The sequence below is a fragment of the Myotis nattereri genome (genome assembly GCF_964212035.1).
Source record: "Myotis nattereri genome assembly, chromosome: 11".
NCBI classification, from domain to species: Eukaryota; Metazoa; Chordata; class Mammalia; order Chiroptera; family Vespertilionidae; genus Myotis; species Myotis nattereri.
The window spans coordinates 639,853-655,034 of record NC_138086.1 but is presented as its reverse complement, the minus strand read 5'-3'; positions in this window follow the sequence as shown (position 1 = coordinate 655,034).

Sequence of the window (15,182 nt, the reverse complement as noted above, 5' to 3'; positions counted from 1 at the left end):
CAGTGGAAAGCCGTGAAATGACCAGCAAACTGATAATATTTACAACTCCGGGCACTTTAGCGAGCGTTTTCACTTGAATTTGCTTTCAAATATTAGGAATTCTTGTTTATACAGCTCAAAATTTGTGTAGAAAGCCTGTAAGTGAGGACTGTACTGCTTATGTTTACAATTGAGGCCGCATTACTCTGGCGACTTTTGTATGACTCTGTTAAAATCCTGACGGTTCCAGTACATATTAGTAAGAAAACTCTCTAGTTGTGGTAAAACTCTTAAAATACGCAATTAGAGTTTCCAGAAATGATTAAAAACTTGGAAGAACCCCTTGAAATTAAAGTAAATAGATTCTTCCTACATTTCCTGCCGTTTGTAATCACAGACATTACCAGTGGAAAGCCGTGAAATGACCAACAAACTGATAATATTTACAACTCCGTGCACTTTAGGGAGCGTTTTCACTTGAATTTGCTTTCAAATATTAAGAATTCTTGTTTATACAGCTCAAAATTTGTGTAGAAAGCCTGTAAGTGACGACTGTACTGCTTATGTTTACAATTGAGGCCGCATTACTCTGGCGACTTTTGTATGACTCTGTTAAAATCCTGACGGTTCCAGTACATATTAGTAAGAAAACTCTCTAGTTGTGGTAAAACTCTTAAAATACGCAATTAGATTTTCCAGAAATGATTAAAAAGTTGGAAGAACCCCTTGAAATTAAAGTAAATTGATTCTTCCTACATTTCCTGCCGTTTGTAATCACAGACATTACCAGTGGAAAGCCGTGAAATGACCAGCAAACTGATAATATTTACAACTCCGGGCACTTTAGCGAGCGTTTTCACTTGAATTTGCTTTCAAATATTAGGAATTCTTGTTTATACAGCTCAAAATTTGTGTAGAAAGCCTGTAAGTGAGGACTGTACTGCTTATGTTTACAATTGAGGCCGCATTACTCTGGCGACTTTTGTATGACTCTGTTAAAACCCTGACGGTTCCAGTACATATTTGTAAGAAAACTATCTAGTTGTGGTAAAACTCTTAAAATACGCAATTAGAGTTTCCAGAAATGATTAAAAACTTGGATGAACCCCTTGAAATTAAAGTAAATAGATTCTTCCTACATTTCCTGCCGTTTGTAATCACAGACATTACCAGTGGAAAGCCGTGAAATGACCAGCAAACTGATAATATTTACAACTCCGTGCACTTTAGGGAGCGTTTTCACTTGAATTTGCTTTCAAATATTAAGAATTCTTGTTTATACAGCTCAAAATTTGTGTAGAAAGCCTGTAAGTGAGGTCTAAACTGCGTATGTTTACAATTGAGGCCGCATTACTCTGGCGACTTTTGTATGACTCTGTTAAAATCCTGACGGTTCCAGTACATATTAGTAAGAAAACTCTCTAGTTGTGGTAAAACTCTTAAAATACGCAATTAGAGTTTCCAGAAATGATTAAAAAGTTGGAAGAACCCCTTGAAATTAAAGTAAATTGATTCTTCCTACATTTCCTGCCGTTTGGAATCACAGACATTACCAGTGGAAAGCCGTGAAATGACCAGCAAACTGATAATATTTACAACTCCGGGCACTTTAGGGAGCGTTTTCACTTGAATTTGCTTTCAAATATTAGGAATTCTTGTTTATACAGCTCAAAATTTGTGTAGAAAGCCTGTAAGTGACGACTGTACTGCTTATGTTTACAATTGAGGCCGCATTACTCTGGCGACTTTTGTATGACTCTGTTAAAATCCTGACGGTTCCAGTACATATTAGTAAGAAAACTCTCTAGTTGTGGTAAAACTCTTAAAATACGCAATTAGAGTTTCCAGAAATGATTAAAAAGTTGGAAGAACCCCTTGAAATTAAAGTAAATTGATTCTTCCTACATTTCCTGCCGTTTGTAATCACAGACATTACCAGTGGAAAGCCGTGAAATGACCAGCAAACTGATAATATTTACAACTCCGGGCACTTTAGGGAGCGTTTTCACTTGAATTTGCTTTCAAATATTAGGAATTCTTGTTTATACAGCTCAAAATTTGTGTAGAAAGCCTGTAAGTGAGGACTGTACTGCTTATGTTTACAATTGAGGCCGCATTACTCTGGCGACTTTTGTATGACTCTGTTAAAACCCTGACGGTTCCAACACATATTTGTAAGAAAACTCTCTAGTTGTGGTAAAACTCTTAAAATACGCAATTAGAGTTTCCAGAAATGATTAAAAACTTGGAAGAACCCCTTGAAATTAAAGTAAATAGATTCTTCCTACATTTCCTGCCGTTTGTAATCACAGACATTACCAGTGGAAAGCCGTGAAATGACCAGCAAACTGATAATATTTACAACTCTGAGCACTTTAGGGAGCGTTTTCACTTGAATTTGCTTCCAAATATTAGGAATTCTTGTTTATACAGCTCAAAATTTGTGTAGAAAGCCTGTAAGTGAGGACTGTACTGCTTATGTTTACAATTGAGGCCGCATTACTCTGGCGACTTTTGTATGACTCTGTTAAAACCCTGAGGGTTCCAGTACATATTTGCAAGAAAACTCTCTAGTTGTGGTAAAAATCTTAAAATACACAATTAGAGTTTCCAGAAATGATTAAAAACTTGGAAGAACCCCTTGAAATTAAAGTAAATAGATTCTTCCTACATTTCCTGCCGTTTGTAATCACAGACATTACCAGTGGAAAGCCGTGAAATGACCAGCAAACTGATAATATTTACAACTCCGGGCACTTTAGCGAGCGTTTTCACTTGAATTTGCTTTCAAATATTAGGAATTCTTGTTTATACAGCTCAAAATTTGTGTAGAAAGCCTGTAAGTGAGGACTGTACTGCTTATGTTTACAATTGAGGCCGCATTACTCTGGCGACTTTTGTATGACTCTGTTAAAATCCTGACGGTTCCAGTACATATTTGTAAGAAAACTCTCTAGTTGTGGTAAAACTCTTAAAATACGCAATTAGAGTTTCCAGAAATGATTAAAAAGTTGGAAGAACCCCTTGAAATTAAAGTAAATTGATTCTTCCTACATTTCCTGCCGTTTGTAATCACAGACATTACCAGTGGAAAGCCGTGAAATGACCAGCAAACTGATAATATTTACAACTCCGGGCACTTTAGCGAGCGTTTTCACTTGAATTTGCTTTCAAATATTAGGAATTCTTGTTTATACAGCTCAAAATTTGTGTAGAAAGCCTGTAAGTGAGGACTGTACTGCTTATGTTTACAATTGAGGCCGCATTACTCTGGCGACTTTTGTATGACTCTGTTAAAATCCTGACGGTTCCAGTACATATTAGTAAGAAAACTCTCTAGTTGTGGTAAAACTCTTAAAATACGCAATTAGAGTTTCCAGAAATGATTAAAAAGTTGGAAGAACCCCTTGAAATTAAAGTAAATTGATTCTTCCTACATTTCCTGCCGTTTGTAATCACAGACATTACCAGTGGAAAGCCGTGAAATGACCAGCAAACTGATAATATTTACAACTCCGGGCACTTTAGGGAGCGTTTTCACTTGAATTTGCTTTCAAATATTAGGAATTCTTGTTTATACAGCTCAAAATTTGTGTAGAAAGCCTGTAAGTGAGGACTGTACTGCTTATGTTTACAATTGAGGCCGCATTACTCTGGCGACTTTTGTATGACTCTGTTAAAATCCTGACGGTTCCAGTACATATTAGTAAGAAAACTCTCTAGTTGTGGTAAAACTCTAAAAATACGCAATTAGAGTTTCCAGAAATGATTAAAAAGTTGGAAGAACCCCTTGAAATTAAAGTAAATTGATTCTTCCTACATTTCCTGCCGTTTGTAATCACAGACATTACCAGTGGAAAGCCGTGAAATGACCAGCAAACTGATAATATTTACAACTCCGGGCACTTTAGGGAGCGTTTTCACTTGAATTTGCTTTCAAATATTAGGAATTCTTGTTTATACAGCTCAAAATTTGTGTAGAAAGCCTGTAAGTGAGGACTGTACTGCTTATGTTTACAATTGAGACCGCATTACTCTGGCGACTTTTGTATGACTCTGTTAAAATCCTGACGGTTCCAGTACATATTTGTAAAAAACTCTCTAGTTGTGGTAAAACTCTTAAAATACACAATTAGAGTTTCCAGAAATGATTAAAAACTTGGAAGAACCCCTTGAAATTAAAGTAAATAGATTCTTCCTACATTTCCTGCCGTTTGTAATCACAGACATTACCAGTGGAAAGCCGTGAAATGACCAACTAACTGATAATATTTACAACTCCGTGCACTTTAGGGAGCGTTTTCACTTGAATTTGCTTTCAAATATTAGGAATTCTTGTTTATACAGCTCAAAATTTGTGTAGAAAGCCTGTAAGTGACGACTGTACTGCTTATGTTTACAATTGAGGCCGCATTACTCTGGCGACTTTTGTATGACTCTGTTAAAATCCTGACGGTTCCAGTACATATTAGTAAGAAAACTCTCTAGTTGTGGTAAAACTCTTAAAATACGCAATTAGATTTTCCAGAAATAATTAAAAAGTTGGAAGAACCCCTTGAAATTAAAGTAAATTGATTCTTCCTACATTTCCTGCCGTTTGTAATCACAGACATTACCAGTGGAAAGCCGTGAAATGACCAGCAAACTGATAATATTTACAACTCCGGGCACTTTAGGGAGCGTTTTCACTTGAATTTGCTTTCAAATATTAGGAATTCTTGTTTATACAGCTCAAAATTTGTGTAGAAAGCCTGTAAGTGAGGACTGTACTGCTTATGTTTACAATTGAGGCCGCATTACTCTGGCGACTTTTGTATGACTCTGTTAAAACCCTGACGGTTCCAGTACATATTTGTAAGAAAACTATCTAGTTGTGGTAAAACTCTTAAAATACGCAATTAGAGTTTCCAGAAATGATTAAAAACTTGGATGAACCCCTTGAAATTAAAGTAAATAGATTCTTCCTACATTTCCTGCCGTTTGTAATCACAGACATTACCAGTGGAAAGCCGTGAAATGACCAGCAAACTGATAATATTTACAACTCCGTGCACTTTAGGGAGCGTTTTCACTTGAATTTGCTTTCAAATATTAAGAATTCTTGTTTATACAGCTCAAAATTTGTGTAGAAAGCCTGTAAGTGAGGTCTAAACTGCGTATGTTTACAATTGAGGCCGCATTACTCTGGCGACTTTTGTATGACTCTGTTAAAATCCTGACGGTTCCAGTACATATTAGTAAGAAAACTCTCTAGTTGTGGTAAAACTCTTAAAATACGCAATTAGAGTTTCCAGAAATGATTAAAAAGTTGGAAGAACCCCTTGAAATTAAAGTAAATTGATTCTTCCTACATTTCCTGCCGTTTGTAATCACAGACATTACCAGTGGAAAGCCGTGAAATGACCAGCAAACTGATAATATTTACAACTCCGGGCACTTTAGCGAGCGTTTTCACTTGAATTTGCTTTCAAATATTAGGAATTCTTGTTTATACAGCTCAAAATTTGTGTAGAAAGCCTGTAAGTGACGACTGTACTGCTTATGTTTACAATTGAGGCCGCATTACTCTGGCGACTTTTGTATGACTCTGTTAAAATCCTGACGGTTCCAGTACATATTAGTAAGAAAACTCTCTAGTTGTGGTAAAACTCTTAAAATACGCAATTAGAGTTTCCAGAAATGATTAAAAAGTTGGAAGAACCCCTTGAAATTAAAGTAAATTGATTCTTCCTACATTTCCTGCCGTTTGTAATCACAGACATTACCAGTGGAAAGCCGTGAAATGACCAGCAAACTGATAATATTTACAACTCCGGGCACTTTAGCGAGCGTTTTCACTTGAATTTGCTTTCAAATATTAGGAATTCTTGTTTATACAGCTCAAAATTTGTGTAGAAAGCCTGTAAGTGAGGACTGTACTGCTTATGTTTACAATTGAGGCCGCATTACTCTGGCGACTTTTGTATGACTCTGTTAAAACCCTGAAGGTTCCAGTACATATTTGTAAGAAAACTATCTAGTTGTGGTAAAACTCTTAAAAAACGCAATTAGAGTTTCCAGAAATGATTAAAAAAATGGAAGAACCCCTTGAAATTAAAGTAAATTGATTCTTCCTACATTTCCTGCCGTTTGTAATCACAGACATTACCAGTGGAAAGCCGTGAAATGACCAGCAAACTGATAACATTTACAACTCCGGGCACTTTAGGGAGCGTTTTCACTTGAATTTGCTTTCAAATATTAGGAATTCTTGTTTATACAGCTCAAAATTTGTGTAGAAAGCCTGTAAGTGAGGACTGTACTGCTTATGTTTACAATTGAGGCCGCATTACTCTGGCGACTTTTGTATGACTCTGTTAAAATCCTGACGGTTCCAGTACATATTAGTAAGAAAACTCTCTAGTTGTGGTAAAACTCTTAAAATACGCAATTAGAGTTTCCAGAAATGATTAAAAAGTTGGAAGAACCCCTTGAAATTAAAGTAAATTGATTCTTCCTACATTTCCTGCCGTTTGTAATCACAGACATTACCAGTGGAAAGCCGTGAAATGACCAGCAAACTGATAATATTTACAACTCCGGGCACTTTAGCGAGCGTTTTCACTTGAATTTGCTTTCAAATATTAGGAATTCTTGTTTATACAGCTCAAAATTTGTGTAGAAAGCCTGTAAGTGAGGACTGTACTGCTTATGTTTACAATTGAGGCCGCATTACTCTGGCGACTTTTGTATGACTCTGTTAAAATCCTGACGGTTCCAGTACATATTAGTAAGAAAACTCTCTAGTTGTGGTAAAACTCTTAAAATACGCAATTAGAGTTTCCAGAAATGATTAAAAAGTTGGAAGAACCCCTTGAAATTAAAGTAAATTGATTCTTCCTACATTTCCTGCCGTTTGTAATCACAGACATTACCAGTGGAAAGCCGTGAAATGACCAGCAAACTGATAATATTTACAACTCCGGGCACTTTAGGGAGCGTTTTCACTTGAATTTGCTTTCAAATATTAGGAATTCTTGTTTATACAGCTCAAAATTTGTGTAGAAAGCCTGTAAGTGAGGACTGTACTGCTTATGTTTACAATTGAGGCCGCATTACTCTGGCGACTTTTGTATGACTCTGTTAAAACCCTGACGGTTCCAGTACATATTTGTAAGAAAACTATCTAGTTGTGGTAAAACTCTTAAAAAACGCAATTAGAGTTTCCAGAAATGATTAAAAAAATGGAAGAACCCCTTGAAATTAAAGTAAATTGATTCTTCCTACATTTCCTGCCGTTTGTAATCACAGACATTACCAGTGGAAAGCCGTGAAATGACCAGCAAACTGATAACATTTACAACTCCGGGCACTTTAGGGAGCGTTTTCACTTGAATTTGCTTTCAAATATTAGGAATTCTTGTTTATACAGCTCAAAATTTGTGTAGAAAGCCTGTAAGTGAGGACTGTACTGCTTATGTTTACAATTGAGGCCGCATTACTCTGGCGACTTTTGTATGACTCTGTTAAAATCCTGACGGTTCCAGTACATATTAGTAAGAAAACTCTCTAGTTGTGGTAAAACTCTTAAAATACGCAATTAGAGTTTCCAGAAATGATTAAAAAGTTGGAAGAACCCCTTGAAATTAAAGTAAATTGATTCTTCCTACATTTCCTGCCGTTTGTAATCACAGACATTACCAGTGGAAAGCCGTGAAATGACCAGCAAACTGATAATATTTACAACTCCGGGCACTTTAGGGAGCGTTTTCACTTGAATTTGCTTTCAAATATTAGGAATTCTTGTTTATACAGCTCAAAATTTGTGTAGAAAGCCTGTAAGTGAGGACTGTACTGCTTATGTTTACAATTGAGGCCGCATTACTCTGGCGACTTTTGTATGACTCTGTTAAAATCCTGACGGTTCCAGTACATATTAGTAAGAAAACTCTCTAGTTGTGGTAAAACTCTAAAAATACGCAATTAGAGTTTCCAGAAATGATTAAAAAGTTGGAAGAACCCCTTGAAATTAAAGTAAATTGATTCTTCCTACATTTCCTGCCGTTTGTAATCACAGACATTACCAGTGGAAAGCCGTGAAATGACCAGCAAACTGATAATATTTACAACTCCGGGCACTTTAGGGAGCGTTTTCACTTGAATTTGCTTTCAAATATTAGGAATTCTTGTTTATACAGCTCAAAATTTGTGTAGAAAGCCTGTAAGTGAGGACTGTACTGCTTATGTTTACAATTGAGGCCGCATTACTCTGGCGACTTTTGTATGACTCTGTTAAAATCCTGACGGTTCCAGTACATATTTGTAAAAAACTCTCTAGTTGTGGTAAAACTCTTAAAATACACAATTAGAGTTTCCAGAAATGATTAAAAACTTGGAAGAACCCCTTGAAATTAAAGTAAATAGATTCTTCCTACATTTCCTGCCGTTTGTAATCACAGACATTACCAGTGGAAAGCCGTGAAATGACCAACAAACTGATAATATTTACAACTCCGTGCACTTTAGGGAGCGTTTTCACTTGAATTTGCTTTCAAATATTAAGAATTCTTGTTTATACAGCTCAAAATTTGTGTAGAAAGCCTGTAAGTGACGACTGTACTGCTTATGTTTACAATTGAGGCCGCATTACTCTGGCGACTTTTGTATGACTCTGTTAAAATCCTGACGGTTCCAGTACATATTAGTAAGAAAACTCTCTAGTTGTGGTAAAACTCTTAAAATACGCAATTAGATTTTCCAGAAATGATTAAAAAGTTGGAAGAACCCCTTGAAATTAAAGTAAATTGATTCTTCCTACATTTCCTGCCGTTTGTAATCACAGACATTACCAGTGGAAAGCCGTGAAATGACCAGCAAACTGATAATATTTACAACTCCGGGCACTTTAGCGAGCGTTTTCACTTGAATTTGCTTTCAAATATTAGGAATTCTTGTTTATACAGCTCAAAATTTGTGTAGAAAGCCTGTAAGTGAGGACTGTACTGCTTATGTTTACAATTGAGGCCGCAATACTCTGGCGACTTTTGTATGACTCTGTTAAAATCCTGACGGTTCCAGTACATATTTGTAAGAAAACTCTCTGGTTGTGGTAAAACTCTTAAAATACGCAATTAGAGTTTCCAGAAATGATTAAAAACTTGGAAGAACCCCTTGAAATTAAAGTAAATAGATTCTTCCTACATTTCCTGCCGTTTGTAATCACAGACTTTACCAGTGGAAAGCCGTGAAATGACCAGCAAACTGATAATATTTACAACTCCGGGCACTTTAGGGAGCGTTTTCACTTGAATTTGCTTTCAAATATTAGGAATTCTTGTTTATACAGCTCAAAATTTGTGTAGAAAGCCTGTAATTGGGGATTGTACTGCTTATGTTTACAATTGAGGCCGCATTACTCTGGCGACTTTTGTATGACTCTGTTAAAATCCTGACGGTTCCAGTACATATTAGTAAGAAAACTCTCTAGTTGTGGTAAAACTCTTAAAATACGCAATTAGAGTTTCCAGAAATGATTAAAAAGTTGGAAGAACCCCTTGAAATTAAAGTAAATTGATTCTTCCTACATTTCCTGCCGTTTGTAATCACAGACATTACCAGTGGAAAGCCGTGAAATGACCAGCAAACTGATAATATTTACAACTCCGGGCACTTTAGGGAGGGTTTTAACTTGAATTTGCTTTCAAATATTAGGAATTCTTGTTTATACAGCTCAAAATTTGTGTAGAAAGCCTGTAAGTGAGGACTGTACTGCTTATGTTTACAATTGAGGCCCCATTACTCTGGCGACTTTTGTATGACTCTGTTAAAATCCTGCCGATTCCAGTACATATTTGTAAAAAATTATCTGGTTGTGGTAAAACTCTTAAAATACGCAATTAGAGTTTCCAGAAATGATTAAAAAGTTTGAAGAACCCCTTGAAATTAAAGTAAACTGATTCTTCCTACATTTCCTGCCGTTTGTAATCACAGACATTACCAGTGGAAAGCCGTGAAATGACCAGCAAACTGATAATATTTACAACTCCGGGCACTTTAGGGAGCGTTTTCACTTGAATTTGCTTTCAAATATTAGGAATTCTTGTTTATACAGCTCAAAATTTGTGTAGAAAGCCTGTAAGTGAGGACTGTACTGCTTATGTTTACAATTGAGGCCGCATTACTCTGGCGACTTTTGTATGACTCTGTTAAAATCCTGACGGTTCCATTACATATTAGTAAGAAAACTCTCTAGTTGTGGTAAAACTCTTAAAATACGCAATTAGAGTTTCCAGAAATGATTAAAAAGTTGGAAGAACCCCTTGAAATTAAAGTAAATTGATTCTTCCTACATTTCCTGCCGTTTGTAATCACAGACATTACCAGTGGAAAGCCGTGAAATGACCAGAAAACTGATAATATTTACAACTCCGGGCACTTTAGGGAGCGTTTTCACTTGAATTTGCTTTCAAATATTAGGAATTCTTGTTTATACAGCTCAAAATTTGTGTAGAAAGCCTGTAAGTGAGGACTGTACTGCTTATGTTTACAATTGAGGCCGCATTACTCTGGCGACTTTTGTATGACTCTGTTAAAATCCTGACGGTTCCAGTACATATTAGTAAGAAAACTCTCTAGTTGTGGTAAAACTCTTAAAATACGCAATTAGAGTTTCCAGAAATGATTAAAAAGTTGGAAGAACCCCTTGAAATTAAAGTAAATTGATTCTTCCTACATTTCCTGCCGTTTGTAATCACAGACATTACCAGTGGAAAGCGGTGAAATGACCAGCAAACTGATAATATTTACAACTCCGGGCACTTTAGGGAGCGTTTTCACTTGAATTTGCTTTCAAATATTAGGAATTCTTGTTTATACAGCTCAAAATTTGTGTAGAAAGCCTGTAAGTGAGGACTGTACTGCTTATGTTTACAATTGAGGCCGCATTACTCTGGCGACTTTTGTATGACTCTGTTAAAATCCTGACGGTTCCAGTACATATTAGTAAGAAAACTCTCTAGTTGTGGTAAAACTCTTAAAATACGCAATTAGAGTTTCCAGAAATGATTAAAAAGTTGGAAGAACCCCTTGAAATTAAAGTAAATTGATTCTTCCTACATTTCCTGCCGTTTGTAATCACAGACTTTACCAGTGGAAAGCCGTGAAATGACCAGCAAACTGATAATATTTACAACTCAGGGCACTTTAGGGAGGGTTTTAACTTGAATTTGCTTTCAAATATTAGGAATTCTTGTTTATACAGCTCAAAATTTGTGTAGAAAGCCTGTAAGTGACGACTGTACTGCTTATGTTTACAATTGAGGCCGCATTACTCTGACGACTTTTGTATGACTCTGTTAAAATCCTGCCGGTTCCAGTACATATTTGTAAAAAATTATCTGGTTGTGGTAAAACTCTTAAAATACGCAATTAGAGTTTCCAGAAATGATTAAAAAGTTGGAAGAACCCCTTGAAATTAAAGTAAATTGATTCTTCCTACATTTCCTGCCGTTTGTAATCACAGACATTACCAGTGGAAAGCCGTGAAATGACCAGCAAACTGATAATATTTACAACTCCGGGCACTTTAGCGAGCGTTTTCACTTGAATTTGCTTTCAAATATTAGGAATTCTTGTTTATACAGCTCAAAATTTGTGTAGAAAGCCTGTAAGTGAGGACTGTACTGCTTATGTTTACAATTGAGGCCGCATTACTCTGGCGACTTTTGTATGACTCTGTTAAAATCCTGACGGTTCCAGTACATATTAGTAAGAAAACTCTCTAGTTGTGGTAAAACTCTTAAAATACGCAATTAGAGTTTCCAGAAATGATTAAAAACTTGGAAGAACCCCTTGAAATTAAAGTAAATTGATTCTTCCTACATTTCCTGCCGTTTGTAATCACAGACATTACCAGTGGAAAGCCGTGAAATGACCAGCAAACTGATAATATTTACAACTCCGGGCACTTTAGGGAGCGTTTTCACTTGAATTTGCTTTCAAATATTAGGAATTCTTGTTTATACAGCTCAAAATTTGTGTAGAAAGCCTGTAAGTGAGGACTGTACTGCTTATGTTTACAATTGAGGCCGCATTACTCTGGCGACTTTTGTATGACTCTGTTAAAATCCTGACGGTTCCAGTACATATTAGTAAGAAAACTCTCTAGTTGTGGTAAAACTCTTAAAATACGCAATTAGAGTTTCCAGAAATGATTAAAAAGTTGGAAGAACCCCTTGAAATTAAAGTAAATAGATTCTTCCTACATTTCCTGCCGTTTGTAATCACAGACATTACCAGTGGAAAGCCGTGAAATGACCAGCAAACTGATAATATTTACAACTCCGGGCACTTTAGGGAGCGTTTTCACTTGAATTTGCTTTCAAATATTAGGAATTCTTGTTTATACAGCTCAAAATTTGTGTAGAAAGCCTGTAAGTGAGGACTGTACTGCTTATGTTTACAATTGAGGCCGCATTACTCTGGCGACTTTTGTATGACTCTGTTAAAACCCTGACGGTTCCAGTACATATTTGTAAGAAAACTCTCTGGTTGTGGTAAAACTCTTAAAATACGCAATTAGAGTTTCCAGAAATGATTAAAAACTTGGAAGAACCCCTTGAAATTAAAGTAAATAGATTCTTCCTACATTTCCTGCCGTTTGTAATCACAGACTTTACCAGTGGAAAGCCGTGAAATGACCAGCAAACTGATAATATTTACAACTCCGGGCACTTTAGGGAGCGTTTTCACTTGAATTTGCTTTCAAATATTAGGAATTCTTGTTTATACAGCTCAAAATTTGTGTAGAAAGCCTGTAATTGGGGATTGTACTGCTTATGTTTACAATTGAGGCCGCATTACTCTGGCGACTTTTGTATGACTCTGTTAAAATCCTGACGGTTCCAGTACATATTTGTTAGAAAACTCTCTAGTTGTGGTAAAACTCTTAAAATACGCAATTAGAGTTTCCAGAAATGATTAAAAAGTTGGAAGAACCCCTTGAAATTAAAGTAAATTGATTCTTCCTACATTTCCTGCCGTTTGTAATCACAGACATTACCAGTGGAAAGCCGTGAAATGACCAGCAAACTGATAATATTTACAACTCCGGGCACTTTAGCGAGCGTTTTCACTTGAATTTGATTTCAAATATTAGGAATTCTTGTTTATACAGCTCAAAATTTGTGTAGAAAGCCTGTAAGTGAGGACTGTACTGCTTATGTTTACAATTGAGGCCGCATTACTCTGGCGACTTTTGTATGACTCTGTTAAAATCTTGCCGGTTCCAGTACATATTTGTAAAAAACTCTCTGGTTGTGGTAAAACTCTTAAAATACGCAATTAGAGTTTCCAGAAATGATTAAAAAGTTGGAAGAACCCCTTGAAATTAAAGTAAATTGATTCTTCCTACATTTCCTGCCGTTTGTAATCACAGACATTACCAGTGGAAAGCCGTGAAATGACCAGCAAACTGATGATATTTACAACTCCGGGCACTTTAGCGAGCGTTTTCACTTGAGTTTGCTTTCAAATATTAGGAATTCTTGTTTATACAGCTCAAAATTTGTGTAGAAAGCCTGTAAGTGAGGACTGTACTGCTTATGTTTACAATTGAGGCCGCATTACTCTGGCGACTTTTGTATGACTCTGTTAAAATCCTGACGGTTCCAGTACATATTAGTAAGAAAACTCTCTAGTTGTGGTAAAACTCTTAAAATACGCAATTAGAGTTTCCAGAAATGATTAAAAAGTTGGAAGAACCCCTTGAAATTAAAGTAAATTGATTCTTCCTACATTTCCTGCCGTTTGGAATCACAGACATTACCAGTGGAAAGCCGTGAAATGACCAGCAAACTGATAATATTTACAACTCCGGGCACTTTAGGGAGCGTTTTCACTTGAATTTGCTTTCAAATATTAGGAATTCTTGTTTATACAGCTCAAAATTTGTGTAGAAAGCCTGTAAGTGAGGACTGTACTGCTTATGTTTACAATTGAGGCCGTATTACTCTGGCGACTTTTGTATGACTCTGTTAAAACCCTGACGGTTCCAGTACATATTTGTAAGAAAACTATCTAGTTGTGGTAAAACTCTTAAAATACGCAATTAGAGTTTCCAGAAATGATTAAAAAAATGGAAGAACCCCTTGAAATTAAAGTAAATTGATTCTTCCTACATTTCCTGCCGTTTGTAATCACAGACATTACCAGTGGAAAGCCGTGAAATGACCAGCAAACTGATAATATTTACAACTCCGGGCACTTTAGGGAGCGTTTTCACATGAATTTGCTTTCAAATATTAGGAATTCTTGTTTATACAGCTCAAAATTTGTGTAGAAAGCCTGTAAGTGACGACTATACTGCTTATGTTTACAATTGAGGCCGCATTACTCTGGCGACTTTTGTATGACTCTGTTAAAATCCTGACGGTTCCAGTACATATTTGTAAGAAAACTCTCTATTTGTGGTAAAACTCTTAAAATACGCAATTAGAGTTTCCAGAAATGATTAAAAAGTTGGAAGAACCCCTTGAAATTAAAGTAAATTGATTCTTCCTACATTTCCTGCCGTTTGTAATCACAGACATTACCAGTGGAAAGCCGTGAAATGACCAGCAAACTGATAATATTTACAACTCCGGGCACTTTAGCGAGCGTTTTCACTTGAATTTGCTTTCAAATATTAGGAATTCTTGTTTATACAGCTCAAAATTTGTGTAGAAAGCCTGTAAGTGAGGACTGTACTGCTTATGTTTACAATTGAGGCCGCATTACTCTGGCGACTTTTGTATGACTCTGTTAAAACCCTGACGGTTCCAGTACATATTTGTAAGAAAACTCTCTGGTTGTGGTAAAACTCTTAAAATACGCAATTAGAGTTTCCAGAAATGATTAAAAACTTGGAAGAACCCCTTGAAATTAAAGTAAATAGATTCTTCCTACATTTCCTGCCGTTTGTAATCACAGACTTTACCAGTGGAAAGCCGTGAAATGACCAGCAAACTGATAATATTTACAACTCCGGGCACTTTAGGGAGCGTTTTCACTTGAATTTGCTTTCAAATATTAGGAATTCTTGTTTATACAGCACAAAATTTGTGTAGAAAGCCTGTAAGTGAGGACTGTACTGCTTATGTTTACAATTGAGGCCGTATTACTCTGGCGACTTTTGTATGACTCTGTTAAAACCCTGACGGTTCCAGTACATATTTGTAAGAAAATTA